The sequence below is a fragment of the Petaurus breviceps genome, unplaced genomic scaffold, assembly GCF_028583685.1.
Source record: "Petaurus breviceps papuanus isolate PSGF00001 unplaced genomic scaffold, PetGlider_PUasm1.0 90407, whole genome shotgun sequence".
In the NCBI taxonomy this organism is placed as follows: Eukaryota; Metazoa; Chordata; class Mammalia; order Diprotodontia; family Petauridae; genus Petaurus; species Petaurus breviceps.
Genome location: NW_027187241.1, coordinates 1241485 through 1262651, shown reverse-complemented (window position 1 = coordinate 1262651; position 21167 = coordinate 1241485). Strand labels below are relative to the sequence as shown.

The 21167-nt window shown below is 42.2% G+C and overlaps 1 protein-coding gene, 2 long non-coding RNA genes and 1 pseudogene across 7 annotated transcripts in view; 2 read left to right on the top strand and 2 right to left on the bottom strand.

Annotated features, from left to right (window-relative positions):
- LOC138177412 (small ribosomal subunit protein eS17-like) overlaps positions 1-21167 on the top strand; it is a 104279-nt gene that overhangs the window by 47872 nt on the left and 35240 nt on the right. The window lies entirely within an intron of this gene.
- Positions 1197-1834, bottom strand: LOC138177400 (large ribosomal subunit protein eL18 pseudogene; annotated as a pseudogene).
- LOC138177409 (uncharacterized) lies at positions 18327-19750 on the bottom strand. Of its 3 annotated transcripts, none has more exons than XR_011172487.1 (2): positions 19621-19750; positions 18327-19371 (listed from the first exon to the last, which is right to left on the bottom strand). It is a non-coding gene; the product is annotated as an uncharacterized lncRNA (long non-coding RNA). The 3 variants fall into 3 exon arrangements; XR_011172489.1 differs by having other exon boundaries at positions 18327-19121; positions 19621-19734; XR_011172488.1 differs by having other exon boundaries at positions 18327-19233; positions 19621-19726.
- On the top strand, positions 19230-20092 carry LOC138177411 (uncharacterized). The gene is made up of 2 exons (XR_011172490.1): positions 19230-19350; positions 19662-20092. It is a non-coding gene; the product is annotated as an uncharacterized lncRNA (long non-coding RNA).

Here is a 21167-nt window from a genome sequence, read left to right as displayed (position 1 = left end):
GTTCAAATCTGACCTCAGATACTTGCCAGCTGTGTGACCCTGGGCAAGTCATTTAACCCTGTTTGCTTCAATTCCTCATCTATAAAATGAGCATGACAAGGAAATAGCAAACCACTCCACTATCTTTGCCAAGAAAAACCCAAATGGGGTCCTAGAGAGTCCGACTGAAATGACTGAACAACAACAATATAGTATTGGAATCTCAACAGCCGCGTGAGGAGAGACTTTCACAGATGCCTGTCTCTAAACAAATGACTTTAGTTCCTTTTTGGTACATTTTCAGAACAGATAATTTTTGGTCCCTCCAGTTGATAACTTCTCCCTTCCTCTCTACAAGCAAGTGCATGATAGAGCCAGGCCTTAATTTCTGAGCTGTTACAGCAGGGAATGTTATATATTTTATCAATTGTGGTCACTATGTTATGTGGTTTTGCCTAACTCTTGTAATGGTGGTGGGTTGGGTTTTGGGTGCTATGGTAGAGGGAAGGGAGTGGATTATTGGAAAGTGATTGTGGCATCAAGCCCATAATCCACTAATAAAACATAACCTACCCACCCACCCCTGAAGCTATAAAGAAATGCCATTTACCAAGATTTCTAGTAACCAGCAAATCGACCTTTGCATAACTCTCATGTCCCATCTCTGTGTTTCCAGTAAGTTTTTTTTTTTTGAGAAGTTGTATATTTTAATTCTGCTTTCATTACTTTCTCATAATGGTGATTTGAATCATAGAATCTTAGTTTTGGAGGTGACTTTAGAGGCCATGCAGCCCAACCCGTCTCTGGAGCATGAATCTCCTCTTTAAGTGATCAAACTTTTTTTAATTTTTTGACAAAAAGTATTTTTATTTGACATCTGAGTAAGTGTGGACTCCTCAGGACACAGTCTTTGGCATCTTTTCCAACTTATTCATCAGCTTGTTGCACTGTGCCTTTCTCAAAAACATAGATGCCATCCCCAAATTTTCTGATATCCTTGTTTTTGACTGTGGGCAGCTGAGTTTCCAACAAGTTCAATATCATTTCCTTCAAGAATTAACTCATCTTTTTGGGCTTGAGAAACAGCAAAAGCAGCACCTGGTCTCGTGTACACTCTTTGGACATATTTTTCACCCAAGAAATTTCTGATTTCAACAAGTGAGCTATTCTCTTAAATAACAACATAGATGGGGAAGTGAGCATACACAGACCGCATCTTTTTTTTTTTGTTGTTGTTGTCCAAAACTCTTTAATATAACAAGGAGGAAGGGGGTTAGTTTTTGTAGCCTCGGCTGGCACGGCGGCCCCTGGCACGCTCGAACTTTCGGCCCTTGGATCGGACGTATGGTTTGGTATGGCTGTGGGGAGTGCCTGGGGCCTTCCCAAAATGCCTGTACACCTCTCTGCCCTTCTGGGGACCAGACAGCAGGACAGTGCCCCGGCCCTTGAGTGAGCTCATGGCCAGCTGGTCAAAGGTGAGGATCTTCCCACCAGCCTTGAGGATGCGATTCCGTGCGTTGCTAGTGACACGAAGGGCACACACCTTCAGCTTGGGGACATCCTGGATCCTCACGTCATCTGTCACCGTCCCAATGACCACAGCAGTCTTGTTTTCCCGGCCGGGGAAGCTTCATTTTCCTGATCATGCGCGACAGGGACATGGGGGGTCGGTTGGTCCGGCTCATGAACAGCCTTTTCAGGACCACCTTGTTGAAAGTCGAGTTGGTTCTGCGGGACAGGAACCGGTAGAGCTTCACCAGCAGCCGCAGGTAGATGCCTGGCTCTTGGGCTCCTTGCGCCGGACTTTCCGGTCCTTGTTGTGGCGCATGTCGACTCCCATGCTGTCGCCCTACAGAACACCGGCCCAAACAGGAAAGCCACAGACCGCATCTTGTAACGAAAACCCAGGGTAAAGCCTTTGATCATGCTTTGTACATGGCTACAGATTGTGCGCACAGTTGCAGGTTCTTTTTGACTTCCCCATCACTTGTCTACGAGGAGCCTTTTTTTCTTCTTTCCAAGGAGACTGAGCTCAACATTGATATGGTTGAAATCCCTACAGAGGATTCCTCTGGGCCCCTTCACAATAACTGTCCGACCCTTAAGAGACATGTCAACATTTTCTGAGATGTCAACTATCTGGTTGCTTAGAATGGTCTTCATTCTGGTAGTGAATGGACCAAAGAAAGAACGTCTTCCGTCATCACGTATTTGTATCTTAGTGACCAAACTTCTGCTTGGATACTTGAAGTAACAGAGAACTCATCACCTATAAGGCATTTTTTTCACTTTTAGATGGGTCTGATCATCAGAAAGTTCTGCCTTATACCGAACCCCAAATCTGTCTGCCTCTCACTTCTAGTTGTTCCTGGTTCTGTCCTCTGGGTGATGAGGTACAGGCTCTGGGAACCCCCTTGAGCTCTCCTTGAGGTACAGGTTCTGGGAACCCCCCTTGAACTCTGATTAAAGTGTCCTATTTGATGATGCATTTGCATGAGGCCATAAGCCTTACTTTTGGCTGGGCCCAAACCTCTGTTACTAGACTTCTCACCCTTGTGCTTATCAAAATATCAATCCACTCTTGAACTGGCCTAAGCCACCATGGTCTGTAGTCTCTAGGGAGCCTCCAGCATCTTCCCACCCTTAATCACTCATTGACCCTCCCCAAACTCCTCCTCTAGACTACCCCTGGATTCCTCCTACAACCTTCTGAATATAAGACCCCATCTTCTCTTCATGTGTGTGAGAGCGCCATAGAATGACCTAGCACAGACTTACTGTGTCTAATACAAGCAAACTTTTAATAAACTTTACTTTTTTTTGGTTGAGAAGACTTGAGTGGAATTCATTCAGCAGGACCCGGTGTGTTGGTATTTTGGGGTCTCCAGAGCAACCCTAACCCTCTTTATGGATAACCTCTTCAAAAAGATAAAACTAATCCAAAGGTGTGCTAGTAAATGTTTAACCCTCAGTTCTCTGGGGAAAAAATGTGCACAGGAAATCCTTTTAAATTGAAATTGCGTTATTAACATTTTCTCCATCACTTTCTAAAGTCTAGATAATCAACAAAACAATATCAGGGTTGGGGAACCTGTGATAGATCAAGTACTGATTTCTAGCTTGCAGATTACTGAGGTATAAATGCTCGCACTGGAGATTTAACAATCTGCTGCCTGCAGCACACTCAATCTAATCCCTCTTCCCTGTGACAGCCCTTTAAATATTTGAAATAGAGATCATTTTTCCTCCTAACTTTTCTTTTCTCCAGGCTAACCTTCCCTAGTTTCTTCAGTTCTCTTGTGACATTGGTATTTGGACTTTAAACCAAAATTTCTATAATTACCTTACTGTGGAATCCCAAAGCTCCAGGCTCTTCAGATAAATGCTGCCTGCACTTTCTGATGAGGTCACTGTATTATTGGTTTTACTCAGCAGTTTTACTTTGTTACAAAAGACCACTCAGGATGTAGGAGTAACCTATATACTGTATATTTGTAATGTAAAAACAAAACACGTCATTGTAAGCTATTATCTATTGAAAAAGAAGCGGTAATAAGTTTCTTCAAATAAGAGGGGTAGCGGGAGGTATATCCAAAGGACCTAAATTTGACTGTCAGGTTCATTTGTATTCTCATCTGTAAAATGGGAATAATAATGTACTCTCTACTTCAGAGTTGTAATGACATTTGAGATTAGCATGTAATTGTGCTGGTTGTGCCTAAATATTGTCCTGGGTCCCATTGTTTCACTGATGATGACTTTGTTCTGACTGATGTCTACTTAAGGTCTGGTAATTCCTTTGATCATGTCAGCTCTTCTCTCAGTTGTGAAGTTGTTCCCCCACTCTGTTATCCCTCCCCCCCACTCTTTGAAATGATATTTTTGATGGTTACTTGATCTCCAGGTTAGTTCATATACCCAACCCAGGTATATCCTTGGTGAGGTTTGGCCTTAATTTAAAAGAGTTCTGAAGACCCCAAAGGTCAGAGAAAGAGAAAAGGATTAGGCACACAAGGACAGCTACAGGGATGCTTCAGTGAGCTGTGTACGATGGGAATGTCCAGGTAGAAAGATGGATCAGTTCAATTCAATAAACATTGATTAAGTGCCTACTATGTGTCAAGCACTTTGCTAAGCTGTGGGATTTAAAAAGAGGCAAAAAACAGCTCCTGCCTTCAAGGAGTTTATAATTTAATAGAGGAGACAGTAAGCAAACAAATAGTTACAAAGCAACCTCTGTAAAGGATAAATGGGAAATTATTAAAAGAAGGAAAGCACTGGAATAAAGAGAGTTTAGAGAATTTTATTTCCTATAGAAGATAGGATTTTAGGGGTAGCTAGGTGGCACAGTGAATAGAGCACCAGTCTTGGAGTCAGGAGGACCTGAGTCCAGCCTCAGACACTTGACACACTAGCTGTGTGACCTTGGGCAAGTCATTTAACCCCAAATTCCTTGCCTTCCCCCTACAAAAAAAAAAAGAAGATAGGATTTAATTGAGATTGAAAGGAATCCAGGGAAGTCAGTAGTTAGAACAGAGGAGGGAGAACATTTCAGGCATGGAGGAGAGCCAGAGAAAAATGCCCAGAGCTGAGAAATGGAGTGTCTTGTTGGTGGAACAGCCAGAAGGCCAGTGTCCCTGGATGAAAGAGTACCCATAGGGGATTAAGGTATAAGAAGACTAGAAAGGTAGCAGGGGGCTCAGTTATGAAGGGCTGTGAATACCAAACTGAGGATTTTGTATTTGTGCCTGGAGGTGATAGGAGGTCATTGGAGTTTATTGAGTGGAAGGTAGACATGGTCAGACCTAGACTTTAGGGAAATCATGTTAGTGGCTGAAGTGGAGGATGGGTTGGATCAGGGAGAGATTTGAGGCAGGTAGAATCACCAGCAGACTATGCTAATAGTCCAGGTGGGAGATAATGGGTGCCCACACTAGCCTGGTGGCAGTGTCAGAAGGGAGAAGGAGACATATTTGAAGGATATTTCCAGGGTGGACTTGACAGGCCTTAGCAATGCTTGGATATGGAGGGCGAGGGACAGTGAGGGGTCCAGGAAGACTCTTAAATTATAAGCCTGGTGTAAGCCACTCTACAGTAATAGAGAAAGTAGGAGGGGAGGTGGGTTTAGGGGAAAAGAGAGAGTTCTGTTTTGGACATAATGAATTTAAGATGTCTACTGAACATCTAGGTCGAGATGTCTCAAAAGTAGTTGGTGCTGTGACATTGGGGGTCAGCAGAGAGGTTAGGGCAGGAAAGGTAGATTTGAGAATCATCAGCATAGAGATATTAATTAAATCCATGGAGGTTGGTAACACTGCTGAAGTGTGGGGAAAGAACAGACTAATCTTCCTAGGATATTTCAAATTGGATGGCATGGAAACATATGTCTGGAGGGCATCTAGGTGGCACAGTCAATAGAGCACTAGGCCTGGAGTTAGGAGAATCCGAGTTCAAGTCTGACCTCAGACACTTGACACTTACCCTGTGTAACCCTGGGTAAGTCAACCAACCCTTACTACCTTCCCCTCAAAAAATCTTACCATGTCCAAAACTGAACTCATTATCTTTCCCCCAAAACTCTTGTGTGCCAGGGTGAGCCATGGAGACCCAGAGATAGCAGTGGTGATAGGAAGGCAAGGACTTCTCCTCGGGCATTGAACTTTCCATTCTCACATTCATTGTCTCATCACTCCCACCTCAGCTTACTGGGGATATGCTAATTATCGTAATAGTTACAGCTTACAAATCTAAAGGATTCCCCGGGAAGGGGGAGGGGGAATAAAAACATCAATATACTCAATGTAAAATATAGAACAAGCATGGAACAGGTGACTACTGTGTCCTTTAACAGAACGACTTACACAGAATTCAGTAACTTAATTTATAGCTGCAGACACAGTTTTATGGGAGATTTATACATTTTATCAGAACAGGAACCATTTTTGTTGTTGTTATTATTGTTGTAAGGCTACTAATGAGGCATTTCCCCTCTGTACAGGAACTGCGAAAACAGCCAAGCTTACTCTTTCTGGTAGCCTCCTTCTCCAGTGTAGACACTTCCCTTGGCTCTGGCCCCATTCCTGCTGTTACAAACACGATTACTCTGGTAGGATTGTCACTGCTGTTCACAGACCTCCAGGCCTTTGACACTCACAATTTATTATCATTCAGTCTTTTCAGTCATGGCCAATTCTTCATGACCTTTTTGGGCGTTTTCTTGGCAAAGATACTTTAGTGGTTTGCCATTTCCTTCTACAGCTCATTTTATAGATGAGGAAACTGAGGCAAACAGGGTTAAGTGACTTGCCCAGGGTCACACAGCTGGTAAGTATCTGAGGTCAGATTTGAACTCAGGTCTTCCTCACTCCAGGCCTGGTGCTCTATCCACTGTGCCACTTCACTTCCCTCAAGCTCACAATGCTACCTACTAAAGCAGCTGGGTAATGCAGTAAATACAGTATCAGTCCTGGAGTCAGGAACACCTGAGTTCAAATCTTGTCTCAGACACTTACTAGTTATGTGATTTTGAGTAAGTCACTTAAAAAAAAAATCTGTTTGCCTCAGTATCCCCATCTATAAAATGGGGATAATAATAGCACCTGTCTCCCAGGGTTGTTGTGGGGGTCAAATGAGATAACATTTGTAATAGAACCTGGTGCATAGTATGTGCTGCATAAAGTTAATTATTATTATTTTAAATTATATTTAGCATAGTATCTGATGCATAGTGCATACTGTATAATAAATGTTAGCTATTATTAAAGGGAAAGAAACACAAAAGAGGCAGGGTAGCCACGAACCCCGTGTATTGGTTAGTTTGGTTAAAGTTCTCTGGGAACTAGTTGTCCTGTGGGCTAAATCACAGAGACATCGGGCTAGAGAACTTTAGACTTTTGTGACCCCTCACCAGTGTCCCATCTCGCTGTCATAACTAAGAAGAGATCAGTGGGAAACCAGCTTGTCTTTTGAAAGGCTCCTTGAGTCCTCAGCTCTCCCAGCTTGGCAGCCAGTCAGGATTCTTAGTGATGGGGTCTACGTGGCCAGAGACCTGTCCTCAGATTTCCCTGTTTGTTGAAAAAAAGTAGAGATCACATGTGCATGTTCTAATCTAAGGGATGATGACTAATCATGTGAAGGTTAGGGAGAAGTTTCCCATACACTTAGGACAACTCTGCTGGGTAGAGAATGGAAGGATTATTATTCCTATTTTACTAGGGAGGAAACTGAGGCTCACGTACTCCAAAGTATCTGGGGGTGAAACTTAAATCCATATCCTCTGACTCCAAGTCTTTTTCTTTTTTTTTTTTTAAGGGGGGAAGGGAAGGCAATTGGGGTTAAGTGACTTGCCCAAGGTCACAAAGCTAGTAAATGTTGAGTCTGAGGTTGAATTTGAACTTGGGTCCTCCTGACTCCAGGGCTGGTGCTCTATTCTCTGATCTACCTAGCTGCCCCTCCAAGTCTTTTCTCACCCCCTTTTCCCCTTCTACGCACTGCTTTTCTACCATATCATAAAGTGCTATGTAAAGGTCAGTTATTGTTGAACTTTCTGTGAATAGATTAATGTTTTCCTAATTTGGTTTTAAGCCAGAACCTTTTCTTTTACTTTTTTGCATCTTCTATGGTACCTAGCACAGTAATATCTGCTTTTTATATCCAAAGCAGGCAAGGGATGGACTTAGATTTGTGATTTCATCCATATTGGAAACACCCAGTAAGGAAATTACCTCTGTCCATGTAGACGAGCAAGCTCTAAAAAATTGCCAGGAGTAAAGGCTAGGAGACTTGCCCAGGGTCACAAAGCTACTCTGTCAGAGACAGAACTTGAACCTGGGTCTTTCCCATCTTAAGGATAGCTCTCTATCTCCTCTGGAGGTGTTCAACACTCAGCAATCCTCCTGAGTGTGACCAGAACCAGATTAAAATACAATTGGAAATATTTAACAAAATAAATAAAAAAATACAAGAAAATATTATATTCTAAAACTAAGTCACTACATAGCCCATGGAGCTCCCTACATATAGATTAGTAGCCTTTTTGGTGGGGGGTTTAGACACATGGTACGACACCATGCTGCCTCTCCTGTTCTGTGTCCCCTTAATAAATATATTCTAAATGACTTAATGTCCTCAATACAAAACAAACCTGATTAAAAGTCACCAAGTCAATTCCATGGTCATTTGTGTGAAAATTAAAAAATATACCCCTGCATTTCTCAGCATTGGAATATAGCACTATTTTTTACCCTCTTCTTCAGAAAATGGAGACCTTTCCAAAGTTAACTGACTATAGGAATCTATGCTTTCAACTTGTGAATTTGCACTACAAAATATGACACTGAATCCCAAATTTCTGTGCACCCAAAGAAATGCAAATAGACTTTTAAATGAGATCATTGATAAATGCACACATAATCAGAAAGGATTCCTTATGGATTAAAAAAAAATAAAGTATCCATAGTGCCCCTTGGGAGATCTTCAGGCCAGGCTCCTGGACTGTGTGTGTGGAAGGGAACAGAGTTTAAAGGCACTAGTTGAAAATATTTGTAATTGGATGATATTTCTAGTTTTAAATTTCAGTGAAAGGGCAATGAAGCCTGTTGTTTTCTCCCTATTTCACTGGGGCTGCCAAAGCACTTTAAAAAAAGAAGCAGGGTTGTATTTGGTTACAAGAAATGAAGAAAACAGGAGAGATTGTATTTCAGAAAGAAGTGAAAGGGGAAAGTTGAAGGGAGCCTGAGAGTCAGATGGACGGAAGGGCCCCTGTTTATATTACTCTATTCAGTTAACTCTCCTTTCCTCTCCCCCCGGAAAAAAAAAAAAAAAAAGCATTTTTTAAAGCCAGGCAAGTGAGATTTACTAGGGAGAGTGGTGGGGGCTGGCCCTTCTCTGCAAGAGAGCACAGTAACTGTTGAGTTTAGTTCTAGATGGAATTTTCTTTTAACTTAGATAAAATTTGCATTTGTAACTTATATTTTTATATCACTTTCATCTCTAAATATATCCTTCCTCCCCCCTTTACCCCCCAAACCATGTTTCTGTCATAAAGAATTTTTTTAAAAGAGGAAAAATATCAATTCAGCTCATTTTACAGATGAGGAAACTGAGGAAAACAGGGTTAGGTGACTTGTCCACAGTCACCCAGCTAGTAAGTGTCCAAGGGCAGATGAGTCAGTCTTCCTAACTCCAGGCTTGGCGCTATGCACTTATGGTGCCACCTAGCTGCCCCATTTGGCACATAAATGCTTTATCTCTCTTTTAAGCAACTATACAGTGTAACCTTGGGCTCCAAGGGTCATATTCCTAAAACTCTCCTCACTGGTGGAAATGCTCTATGGCTAGGTGTGGAGTTAGAGCTTGAGTGAAGAGAGATGCTGGTCTTCTGGCTTCTAACTTTTAGAGAGAAATCACCCATTTCAGACTCGAAGTTGACACATAGAGGAGCTAGCGACTTCCATCATGTCCCTATCCCAGTTTGCTACTCGTGAGACTTTGGGGTGAGACTTTGGGGAATTCCCCCTTGGAAGAGATATGAAGCTCTCTGGGTTGAGCTGAGCTAGATCATTCCCAGTGGGAGAGCACATTCTCTCTGTATTGTCTGGTACGTGCGCACACACACACACACACACACACACACACACACACACATACTTCGTATATATACTTTCTTCGATTTCCGTTTGCTATCTATTTGGATGAATGGGTTTATTTGCTATTACCATGTCGGTTCATTGTTGACTTGGTAGCAGGTGGGAATGGATTCAAGTCTTTGATATATAGCTTGGGGCCCTCCTTCCCCATTAAAAGATTCGAGTAGGAGTGTAGTTTGAAACTAAAAAAGGGAATAGATAGATATAATATATCTATAGATAATTATTTAAGACAGTAGATAGATTTCATCCTAGCCTAGCACAATCTCTCCAGAGGAGAGCAAATGGCCAATTTCTTTCTGTAACCCCCTGCTTTGCTTCCACGAAGAAGGAGTGGGGAGAATCTAGATATAGCTATTCTTGCTTCCTCAGAAGCCACATCTAGACAAACCCACCTCTGTTGACAAAATAATGTAGTCCCACCACTCACCCCCTATATATCTATAGAGAGCACCGTGCTGAGTGAGAGGGGAAATACAAAGTCAAGATAAGATATGGTGCCTGTCCTTATGTAGAAAACCCAGGAGAACTCAGGTAAACATCCCCTGTTGGGTCATCCGAGGATATTAGATTTACAATTGGAAGAGACCTTATGTGCCAAGAACTATGCTAGAGACTGGACGTACAAAGACAAAAAATGAAACAACCCAGTAGGTAGGTGCCATAAACATTATTATCCTCACTTTACAGATGATGAAACTGAGGTGTAGTAACTTGCCTATAGTCACATAATTAGCAAGCATCAGAAGCTAGCTTCAGACTAAAGTCTTTCCCGGTTCTCAGTCCAGAACACTTTCCATCACAACACACTGAATCTTGCAGCAGAGTTTCTTTCCTTTATCATCTATGTAATTGAGGAGGAGAGATGATAGGGGAAAACATGGCAAGTGATGGACTTATGCCCCTTCATGACCACACTGCCCAAGCACTTGGCAATTGCCAGTCCCCATGAGGCCCTCTTGAGCAAGAAAGGTGCTGACCAGGCATGTGAAGCCCAAACTATGTAAATTCTCATTTCTTCCTCCTCCTCCCTCCCTCCCTGTCCGAGCTTCTGAAGAACTGTCCAGTACAGGCATGAAAAGTCTCTTGGGATGGAGCAGGGGGAGGGCAGAGAGAAGGGAGATGGGAGTGTGTGTAAAAAGCTCAGATTCAGTACTTTCTCTGATCTGAAGCCAGCAGGCTACCTCATACCGTTAGTGGTTTGTATAAACATTTGCTGTGCCAACGTCTTTATATGCACACATCCAGGCCCAGGTACTACAGGTTTCTGAGAAAACCTGAGGTTTTCTGAGTTGGGAAAATGGGGGAAGAGGAACAGGGGGAACAAGCATCCATTAAGCTGGCACCATGCTATGGGCTTTACCAATATTATCATTTAATCCTCACAGCAACCTTGGGAAGTAGACACCAGACATGGATAGACAAGTACCTTTCTTTGGTTAGATTGGTGTCTCTAACCAAACCAGGTCACATTAGGCCAGAGGTCATTACTCACACCAATATCACTTCACAGGCTAGAGGAACTTACCTTTGCGATATTCTGAGAGGGTCTGGGCTGGCTTGGACCAGTTGTATTACTGAAACCTGCGACCTCTTGGGTCATTCTAGTCATGTCTGCATACTTAGGGGCTATCACCCTTCTTATTCCCAGTCTGACTAAGTTGTTCTCCACCTGAAATAGGGGTGACTGATTGCCAAACGCATGTATTGTCATTATGGTCATTCAGTCAGGACTGTATAAAAACTTGAGTTTTCCTATGGATTCTAGACATGATACAGGATTCTTCTGCTTAGAATGCACAAGAATTCAAATGCAGGACCTTGAAGGCTTTCCATTAATTAGGCAGTTTCATCTTGTCCTCATCAGAAGCCCTTGTATTACAGCTGTTTGTGGGCATGTTTCATCTGGATTAGCTAGCTTCTTCATATTAATCTTTGTTTTCCCCAAAGATCCTAGCCCACTCACTGCCTTACACATTAAAAAAGAATCTGGACCTATTACAGAAGTCTTCCTATTATAGGCGACTCCCTTGTAAGGACATTTTCCCCAACAATGAAGATCAGTAACTTTAAAAAAAATTTATAGTCTTAAAAATTGGCAGTGAGTTGGTTGTAGTGTCAGGGCAGGCCTTGAACCTGGGTCTTCTAGACTCCTAGGCCTTCTCTGTTTCCACACATAAGGAGAATGAAAAAAAAATCTTCTGTTCTATATGTGCCACATATGCTGGGCTGTCTGGTACACTGATGGACACAATACAATAAAAATTGTAACATTCTGGTGGGAAATAGAGAAATACTTCTTAAATCGTTTGAGTTGCTGCAGATTGGAGTGTGTTTTGCAGATTTAGCAATGAAATGTAGTCTGGAAGCACCAGGCAAATAGCCCTCTTCCAGGAATGGATTAGATAGTTGGTCCAGGAGACAGGAAGAGGGACTAGAAGATAATTTAATTAAATCTGGGATTAATTCTCATCCTCCTAAATCCTGCATGCTCGATCCATGTGCAGTAAGATTCTGCCCAACAGCAGATTCCTATGAAGTTAGGATTGAAAAGTGGGATCATTTGGGATCAGTAACTTGGCAGGACAGGTTCTCAGAATCTGAGCCAAAATTTAATGGGAACTAAAAATCAGATTTAGCAAAAGCCACAGACTTCTGCAAGTCCCATAAGACAGTCTCCCCTATACCCAGAAAAAATCAGAGTGAAGAACAGAGCCTGTGTATATCCCCAAAATGTAGGGAATCAATAACCCTGGTGGGCTAGAACCTCAAGCTGGGGTGTGTGTGGGTGAGGGGGAAAGTCACACATTTTAGGCCGGGAAATAGACAAAGAACTCCCACCCAGGGTTAGATAAGCCTCAGATGGAATCTCATTCTTTTTCATGTTAGCCCTTTCCTTCTTTACCATGGCTATTCTACAAGACTGTGACTTCTGACTTGCCTCCAGTGAGTTAAAATATTTCCCTTTGAAGAATATTGACATAGCTGTGGTGACTGATGATGCAACACCCTTACTGCCTTGTTTTGCTTTTTCACATTTTCTACATCCTGAGTGGCTCAATCGTGGCATCAATAAGATTCTACCCATAGCTACCGTGGCAGCAGAACCAGAACTGAGCCTAGTCTTATGGAAGACTTGTGGCAAAACTAAATGAAGAAAGCATGTTGCCAGGCCTTTTTAGAGCCAAGGCCACAAATTACTCTGAGGGAAGGAAGCATTTCTCCACTGGGGGAAAGGGTCTGTTCTTGGTAGCTGGATGGCTGATATCTTGGCTCATCATAGAAATGGACCTCCCAGGCATTGCACATGTCATTACAAAAGCAGCTAACCTGTTTCCCCCCCTCCCCCCAGTATAATTGATTTGTCAAAACTGTGCTTTTGGGGGACTATGGCTCTCGGTAAAATCAGGGTTTGCAGGAGCACAGACTTTGAGAATTAAAAGGGATTTTTGCATCCATCTAGTCCTAACTGTATGTGAAAGGAACCTGCATAGTAGCTTACCCCCAAAGTGGTCACCCAGGCTCTGTTTGAAGATTTCCATAACTGGCTTGGAGAATTAACTAGCATTCTAAGATCTGTAGTTAGAGGGACAAAGCTTCCCTCTTGTTCTTTAAAGTTGTTACTTGACTATATTGTTATTTGAATTGGAAGATGGACTTGAGTCATAGCCAGGGGTCCTCACAGGGACACACACAGTCTGGGAGACATGGACTGACAGGCCAAAGGGCAGCAGCAGTGGTAGGGGGACAACTTTCCTGGCCTCATCCAAGATTTAATGAGCTGAGTCAGAGAGAGTCAGTGGGACAGGGGCAACAGGAGTAAGGAAAAAGTGAAAGAGGGGCTGAGCTAGAGCAAAGAAGGGAGAAATTGGGGACCGGCATTGGCCCTTTATAGGCATCTCAGCACAGAACACTGGAGCTTAAATTGTTGAACTGTTCAGTTGTGTCCAACTCTCTGTGACCCCATTTTGGGGATTTCTTGGCAAAGATGCTGGAGTGGTTTGCCTTTTCCTTCTCCAGCTCATTTTATAGATGAGGAAACTGAGGCAAATAGAGGTAAGTGACTTGCTCAGGGTCACACAGCTAGTAAATATCTGAGGCTGGATTGGAATTCAAGTCTTCCTGACTCCAGGCCCCAGGAGTGATATTCACTGTAGCTTCCCTTACCAATTTTAAAGCCATCTTCCTCAAGGACTAAGAGAAGGTCTAGTTTCCCCCCAACTTCTCTCAATGCCTGTCTAGTAATAGATGCTTTAATATACTCCGCTCACTTATTTTACCTAAATATTTCCTTTATCTCCTAGGTAGCATAGTGGATAGAGTGCTGGGTCTGTAGTTACAAAGATCTGAGTTCTAATCCAGGCTCAGATAGTTACTAGCTCTGTGACTCTGGGCAAATCATTTAACCTCTGTCTGCCTCAGTTTCCTCAGCTGTAAAACGGGAATACTAATAGCACCTACCTCCCAACATTATTGTGAGGATTCAGAGAGAGAGTTTTTGCTAAACTCTTGCCACAATGCCTGGTGCTCAATAATATACCTGTTCCCTTCTCTTTCCCTAAACCCTGATTTTTTCCTGAAACATTAATTTAAATTAAGGCAGAGAATCAAACCTCTATCAAAAATGCTAGAAATTTTACTAACAGGGTTTTTTTAAGTTACTGGGATTTTGTTTGCTAGAAACGACATAAAAAAAGCAGAAATGGTGACTATATGGACCGGAGGGGACACTATATTGCCCCTAGGCTAAAAAGTGAGTTGATTACTGTAATTTGGCTTGATCAACTTATTAAATCTCCAGAGAGAATGAAGGTAGGCAGGAAAGGACGATGATGGAATAAAGATTATACCCTAAACTACATACCCTCAACCCCAATATAGGAGGGACCTGGAAGGTATTCAGCTCTGCCCCTATCTAATAAGGATGAGGAAGCAGAAAGGATTTAGTACCAAAGGACTAGCTTTACTCTTCACCATACCTACAGTGACACCCATACCTACAGCCATTATATTTTTATTCTATTACATTTCTATTCAGGAAAAACAATGATTTTTAAGATACCTAAGTTCCCAGCATTGGTGACAAGAAAACCAATTTGTAAGTTGAGGTTTTAATATGCTATTGCTGGTTCTTCCAGCCTTGCATTTGGATATGAGGCTACAAACTCACCTCTTTCTTAGACCCCAGCTCCATCACACCAGGAACCTGAAAGTCTGAGAAGTCCAGGACAGAACATTCACTGGCCCTCATCTTTATTATAATCAGCTGGAGTTGATACAGGGTCAGGTACACATCTTCTACCTCTAAGGCCTGGAGATAGGAAGAGAACCATTTGATTTTCCAAGATCCCTGCCTGGAACAGCTAAATTAATACAGCATTTATCAGCTAGCCTTCTATACTGATAGAATGAAAGGAGAAAAAAAGTCTCCTACTGCTTGTGCAAGCCAAACCACAGATCTTGGCAATAACTTCTCTGAAAGACAACAAAGACACATTCTAAGGACTTGGCCCCTTTCCTGGCACAATGTACCTTGAGTCAAAGAAATAGTCACGCTATGCTGGCTCTCTGGGTGAGCTGTGAAGCACACTGGTGATCTTGATGAGATCTTCCTTCCTAGGGAGCGACACCTCCCTTAGCTCCAGCTTGCTTCCCATCCCCAGAACTCACTGCACTGGTGAGATTCTCCTCCTCTAAACTGGAGTCCCAAGGAAGTTGCTTGATTGTGTTTGCTCTTCTGTTTTATTACGGGGGAGGAACCTTTTTTTTAAATTGCCTGGGACATATTACTGGAACCTCCTTGACAGATTTGTGTATTTCACAATGAGTTAGCTTTTGACTCCAAATTTGTACTGTCATCATGCGTGAGAAGGGACACTCAAATCACAAATGTTAATTTTTTTTTTTATAAAAAGAAGGAAAACATGTTAATGAGAGCAGGATAAATGGTGCCAGCATTGGTGTTCTAGGTAGGTACCTGTCCACTTGTTCAGGTGAGAAAGATCTGATGATTTTAGGGGATTGTTACTTGCTTAATGTGACCCACAGTGGGAAAATGAGGTCCAAATGGGTTCTTTAATTGCATTAAGAGAGTCATAGAGTCCAGGACAAGGGAGGTGACATTCCTGCTGTCCTCTGATCTGGAGAGACCATATCTAGAATATTGTGGCCAATGACATCTCAGGAAGGAAGTCAAGCTGGAGTGCATTTGGAATGGGGCAATTGAAATGAAAAGGGATGTCAGACTAGGATATGTTGAAGAAGATGGGCATATCAACATTATTTCTTAGAGAAGAGACTTAGGGAAGGCATAATAACTATCTTTAGGTATAATGGAGAAAACTGGCCAGTGAACCTAGTTCTTATAAGAAGGCTCAGCAAACTGGGTATATGAACTATGGAACATGGATTTCCAATAACTGTTTTTTGGTTCAACTGACCATAGGGTGAAACAGCCTTTTTGACTGGGCTATGGAGCAGAAATGGAGGAGCTACCAAAAGTCAGTAGTCAGTTAAAGGAAGTCTCTCGGTCTGGTTGTCTTTTGACTCAACTGGCCTTTGAGTGAAGAGCATTAACTACCGTAGGTCTCTGGGATGGGCAGGGGCCTTGTTCTGGTCCAAGGCCAACAGCATGTGGCCCTATTGTTGGTTCTGTCTCTATTGTGTCTGTTTTTTCCTACTTTTATGTGAAGGAGATTAAAGGTGGTTATGAACTCATGAGCATGGTCATGTGAGCCTGGAGAAGAATGGGAGTTGGAGTCCATTTGGAGATTGGTCAGAAGTTAGCTGATGGGGAGAAGTGAAGTCCCGAGGGATCTGCTTGACCCTGCCCAGCAGTAGCAGAAATGTCAGACTCATCCTCCATTAACCATGTTGCATTTGAAAGTGAACTTGGTGGAATCCATGCTAAGTAGAAATGACTTTATGTTTGTGCCCATTATTCCCAGGGACTAAGCTCATATAGAGGGCAGCATGCCCCCATATGTTGGAAAAAATGTTTGCACTTCTCTTCTTGCTATATCTTCTCAGTAAATGCCCCTTTATAAAAGCTGATGTTATTATTTGAAATAAAACTGAGGCAACAGTCCTTGGTTTTAAGAACTGGAAGAACACACTGTGATATGGTCTTGGGCTGAAAGCAGTAGAGAAAGACAAAGTTAACCCTTCGGGGGTGTTCTTGTAACCCTGAGAAGGAGATTATGCTAGCTTTGCTCTGGAACACTGAGTGGAGAGTCTCGTGACACACAGACTTGGAAGACTTCCACATGACAAAGGGAATAGACTTGTTCTTCTTGGCCCCAGGAAACAGAACCCAGATCAATGAATAGAAAGTACATAGAGGCAGATTCAGGGTTTGATGTAAAGAACATTTCCCAACAATTAGTGTAATCCCAAAGGGGAATATGTGACTTGGAAAGGTAGTAGATTCCTCATTCCTGGAGTTCTCTAAGCAAAGGCTAGATGGCTGCCTGTCAGTTATCAGGTAGAAGGGACCCTTCTACAGTAGCTCCAATAATTTCCAGTGTAGACCATTGAGCCTACACTGGCTACATTCTGCTCCTTTCTCTATCTCAATCCCTTTGGTGAACTATTCAGTTCCACACTTGAGTCTCTCATCTCCTTATCCCTTTGTCAATCACGTCTTAACAAGCTTCGTCCATTCATGGTCTACCAAATAGAATTGGAAAAAAAAACTGTGCTGACAGGCTTAGGACAAATCTATTGCATGTAATCTGAACTTGGCACTCAGCAATGCAGTCCTCTCACCTGCCCCCTAATCAATTCATTGTTTCATATACCACAGCAGCTCTTTCACACCTTTCCAGCCCTCCTCAAACTCCCTATGGCTCCTCCCCCTCTTCCAGCTGAGAATGTAGTCTCATAAATTCCCGAAAAAAACTTGAGGCCATTTGCTAAGAGTGCTATCTTCTCCCTTTACCCTCATCTCCCATGACTCTTCTCCCACTATTGCCATCACCTCTGTTTCAAATGAAGTGCTCGCCCTACCCCCCCCGGCAAGGTAACCTCTTCTACCTGCATGAGTGAACCCATTCCATCCTGTCTTCTCCAGAAGATTGACTCTTTTATTATCCCCAACTTTTCATCAATATTTAATCTCTCCTCATCCACTGACTGATTCTCTGCTACTTACAAACATGCCCACATCTCCCCCCTCTTAAAACAAAACAAAACAAAACTCTCATTTGATCTGAACTAGTCTTCACTAGTTAGGATTCTCTATCTCTCTTCTATTTAGTTAGCTAAACTCCTCGAGAAAGCTATCTATGACTGGTTACTCCACATCCTGTCCTCTAACTCTTTTCTAAACTCTGAAGACTGGTTTTTGACCTTATCATCCATGCTCTCTCCAAAATTACCAGTGATCTCTTAATTGCCAAATCCAGTGACTTCTCAATCTTCATTCTTGACCTCCCTTTGAAGGAAGTTCACAGTATCAAGTGCCACCTTCTCTTTGATGCTCCCCTCCATCTAGCTTTTGGTGACATCGTTCTCTCCTGATTCTCCTCCTACCTGTCTGACCACACCTTCTCAGTCTTCTTCTGGATCTTCATCCAGGTCTTGCCTGCTAACTGTGGATGTCTTCCAAGGATCTGTCTTGGGCCTGCTTCTCTTCTCCTATACTATTTTGCTATGTGATCTTATCATCTCCCATGGATTCACTTATCACATCTATTCAGGTTATTCTTTTTTTTTTTTAAGCTGGAATATTTTTATTATGGATTTTTCTGTTTTCCTAGTACAAAATAACTCAAATCTAGATGCAACTTACAAAAGCAAAACAGAGACAGGGGAAGTCCTAGACTGAGACATGTAATAATGTGGGAATTGAGTGAACCACACTGACTCCTTCTTGTGACTCAATTCTGGATCTGCTTCAGTATCCTTTCTATTCAATTATGGGTCTAGTCCAATTTCTGTCCTGTGAGAAAACTTAAGATGGGAATTGAGAGAAAACTTTATTACACTTTCTGGATCTAGCCCTGAGTGGCTGGGAAGCTAGACCACTTCTACCTGTTGCTTAGAGATTTTTATAGAAGGACCTAGGTTACCAGAAACTCAGTCAAATCCAAAGACTGATGCAAGGAGTTTTCTCAAAATTACATCTCATGTAAATGCAAGGAGTTTTCTCAAAATGACATCTCATGTAATTACAATCCATGTCTTATCTGAAAATTGGCCCTTGTCTAGTCAGTTACTATTTCCATGTTCTTTTGATTGAATCCAGAGGTGGGGAACCTGTGGCCTCCAGGCCACATGTGACCTCTAGGTCCTCAAGTGTGGTCCTTTGACTGAATCCAAACTTCACATGACAAAACCCCATAGTAGAAGGACTTATTCTGTAAAACTTGGACTCAGTCAAAAGGCTGCCAGATGCTCACCCATGGAAGAGACATTTGTAGGAGTGGGACACCTCTTTTTCTGATTTCAAAGAATTATACCTTTTTGCTTCCCCACTCCCAATTTGGAAAGTCCCTAATCTTCCCTCCAATTAGAAATGAGGTTACTTAATATATCCTGTTAATTGTTTTCTTCTAATGCATAAAAATCTGTTTTCCTGGTCTCATTTTGTTACACAGATGGCATGCTACAGGGACAATGAAACCCATTCATTTCACTTTCTTTTGACAGTAAACTCACTAGTTAGTACCCTCTACTGGCCAGGAGGGCTAACTGCCATCAATACAGCAAAATACTTAAAAGAGTAAAGTAAACTCGAAGGCAGCTCTCTTCTAGCACAGCCAGGAAATGTGGATGACTTTGAAACCAAAAAGCCCTGCCCACTTTCATATAGGGTTAAAATTTTTTAACTTAAGTATTAACTCAAACAGGGACTGGAATACTGCTCAGGTTAACTTTGGATTTGGCAATTAATGTTACACAAGGAAAGGGGAGAGTAGTGTAGGTCTCATCCTTTGCTATGTAAAGCCCACTGAAGTTACAGAGTTGGAGGGCTTTGTTTGCAAAAAGGTACTTTTTCTCTAGGAGAAATCAGTTGGGTGTCAATGCTAAAAGAGGATATATCAAAATGAGATTAATTAGAACATCTGTTTTATGTTCTTATGATGATGCCTCTAAATATACAACAAAAATTTGTTCTTCATATTTAAGAACTAAGGTTGTTTTTCTTGTTGCCTCACTTTATAATATTCAGTTACTTGGAATAATATGGTTACATAACAGTACAACATCGTACAACCCAAACAAATTCAAATCACTGATAAGACATATTAGCCATAAGAACAGTTATGTAAATATCAGTATTTTCACGCTACACACACCAAATCGTAACAATAAAGACAATTATAAACAGGATGCTGTTCCTCCACATATTTTTCTTACAGTAAACCAAATTTGTATTCCATCATCATGTGTGGTTCTCCCATTATTTTACTTTGTAATGGATCATTAAGAATATCTTCAAATCCAATACTCTCATCATTACCCCTCAAAATATCCAGGGAGAGATTTGAGCTCTGAAGAAAAGGAAGACCCTGGACCTGTTTCACTGCCTTGAACTCCATCTGTAACTTCAGGGGAGCATATAGGCCTTGGCTATTCCTCAGTGTGGAAAAATTCATTTTATCTTGATTGAGCTGGAAATTTTTTTCTGATAATTCAAGAGAATGACTTGGCAAAAGTTCATTTTTCACACAAGAAAAACCTCTCCGAAGAATATCATGGTTTCCAAAAGGAGCACTAGCTGAAAGTTCAGACACTGAAATGCTGTCCTTTAGCCAAGTCCTCTGGTATTCATCTTCGATCCGCTGGCTCGCCACCGTTGCACCGATCCTCGCTCTTCTCCTCCGCTTTGCTTTCTATTTCCGTTTCCCTATTCAGGTTATTCTTAGACCTATTTATCTAGTCCTTACCTCTCTCCTGACTTTCAGTCTCAAATTTCTGTTTATTGGGCATCTCATACTAGATGCCTCTTAGACATTAAATTCAATACATCCATGACTGACCTCATGACCTTTCCCCTCCAACCCTGCCCTGTTCTGAACTTTCCTATTATTGTTCAAAGCACTGATATCTTCCCAGACACCTAAGCTTGCAATTTAAATGCCCTCAACTGCTCACTCTCACTCCCTTTATGCAACTGGTTACCAAGTTCTATTGATTCTGCCTTTGAAACATCTATTGTATATGCCCTCTCCTCTCCTCTGCAGCCATTGCTCTGATGCAAGCCCAAATCTCCTCCAACCTGGACTATTGCAATAGCCAGCTGATTGGTCTCCCTGACACAAGTTTCTTCCCATGCTAGTTCATCTGCCAGTTAGGAACCAAGGCAATCTTTCTATCACTCCCTGCCCAGCCTCCCAACTCTAGTGGCTCCCTGTTATCACCAAGATAAATATGATAAATATTTTTTAAGCAATTGGGGTTAAGTAACTTACTCAAGGTTACACGGCCAGGTGTTTCTGGGTGGGTACTAAGTGTCTGAGCCCAGATTCGATCCCAGGTCATCCCAACTCTGGGGCCGGTGCTCTTACTCACTGCGCTACCTGGACGCCCCCTTTG